We start from the raw sequence: 2,306 nt of genomic DNA, 5'->3' as shown, positions 1-2,306 counted from the left end.
ACATATATATATATATATATATATATATATATATATATCATTTGCCTCATTTCTTAATCAGAAATGAATAAAAAATTTTAGATCATCTTGGAACTATTTAAATCGTTTTTTTTTATTTATCTCGGAAACAATTTTATAAACAAACTCTGTTTTAATGAAGCATCCATAAAAAAATATTAGTTTTACACTCAAAATTGTCGTGACTTTTATAGTTTCGCGAATTATTAATAATAAATTGGAAATCAATGTGGCAATTGTCTGAATTTATATTTCTAATTTTCTAAGTAGTGTTAATGTTAGGTCAATGATTGATTATTCATAACAGCCTGTGATAGTTTCATCAAGTGTTTTCCTTAAAATTAATATTTTTCTTTTCAAACAGTCTGTGAAAGATAAGTTTCGCCTTAAATCTTTATCTGTTGCTTGCCAATTTTTTCTTCTTTTTTTGTTTTCAGATTTCCCTATCAGATTTCCCTATACAATGTTGCAGTACATTAATTGTGATATTCTTAAATTTCAGCTCCACTTCAGACTTACCAAGTAATTTCTACCAAATTACAATACTATTTTCATGAATTTGTTATGAGCCTTTGTTGTTGAATCTTTGTTGATGTTTATTTTTAAAAATCTGAATCACCACAGCCGGCATTTTTATAATGATCTTTTCTATAATGTATTTGTTTTGCTGAAGTCCCGATTAAAGTGTCTTTATTTTGTCGATGGACCCGTTAGAAATAAAATTCTCTCTTAAATATAACTCTGTCTTGTTGCAAATGGGTAGAGATCATTGAATAATACTGTACTAAAAGATACTTTAATTATGAGAATTTCATAACTGGGACGCATTTGACTAAAGGTTTCCTTGTTACGACTGACCTAGGCTAAACGACAGCAACTCCCCTTACCTTACCATAATTAAATGTATCAAAAGCTTCAAGTTCATTACATTTAGTTTTTAAGATGTTATGAAATCAGGATGTGACCAAACACTGTTTCTACATACGTTATGAGTGTATTGCCTATTAACAAACATATGGACTTTAAAAAAATCTTCTTCACTACGCTTGTTATACTAGCCAGATCATTGGACTTCTTGCGTTAGGAAGAATATGGTGGTGGCACGGCAATTTCAGGTAAATAAATCTATTAAAGAGAAGTCATATGCACCCCAAATTTAATGCCGTTCTCTGTCCAAGCAATGAAAAATTCTAAAGTCGAGGAACCAAATCCAGCACCAATATTCTCAAATTTGATTTTAAAAAAATTTTCGAAATAAATATTTTATTTACCTGAAATTGCCGTGCCACCACCATATTCTTCCTAACGCAAGAAGTCCAATGATCTGGCTAGTATAACAAGCGTAGTGAAGAAGATTTTTTTAAAGTCCATATGTTTGTTAATAGGCAATACACTCATAACGTATGTAGAAACAGTGTTTGGTCACATCCTGATTTCATAACATCTCTTTGTTAACATCCCTTTCATAACATTCCTTTGGTCACATGCCTTTGGTCACACCCCTTTGGTCATATCGCGATTTCATAACACTTTCTGAAGTCAATTCTAATTTACTTCCGTATGAGATTTATAAAATACTTCCTTATCAGTCTGGTGTTAACGTAATCAATTAAACCTTCGAAGTTAATCGGGAAGAGACGCAGATCAATGACTGAAAGTAGCAAGAGAATAAACAATATCTCTACAACTTCAGATTAAATACGTATACATTCTAGACTCAGTATATGCGCTCACTTTCAAAGTATATCTTTCAACGGGTGAGAAAAATAAATTCACTTGATAAATATTGAAAATGTGATACGTGACGAGACAAATCTTCCACTGTCTCCCAACAAAATTTAATCAGTAATTCTTGCCGACATAGAACAACTGGTTTGGTAAGATTGCTTTTTTTATGTTTATAAAAATGTATTACTTAAGATTGAGAGACATATTCTTTCTTTCTCAGTATAAACACCAAGATTAAAAAATATATATCATGTAACACGGAATTATTTAGCGCTTATTTTCACATAAACCGTTATACTGTCTAGCCAATATTTAAAGAGAGATTTGTTCAAGCCAACCGTCTTGATTTAGTGACGACGGACTATTTGACACAGAGTATTCACTGTAATATCATAAAATAGTTATAAATTTGCATAGTTTTACTAGAGATATATGCGGTAGTGCTATGATAAATGACTTTAAATGATTATGGTAATGTCACTAGATTCTTCATTGATGTTACTGTTGTGACTACTCCTATAGTATATGCTATAGTGTATGCATATATATATATATATATA

This window comes from Octopus bimaculoides, chromosome 8 (assembly GCF_001194135.2).
Source record: "Octopus bimaculoides isolate UCB-OBI-ISO-001 chromosome 8, ASM119413v2, whole genome shotgun sequence".
NCBI classification, from domain to species: domain Eukaryota; kingdom Metazoa; phylum Mollusca; class Cephalopoda; order Octopoda; family Octopodidae; genus Octopus; species Octopus bimaculoides.
This window is presented reverse-complemented; position numbering follows the sequence as displayed.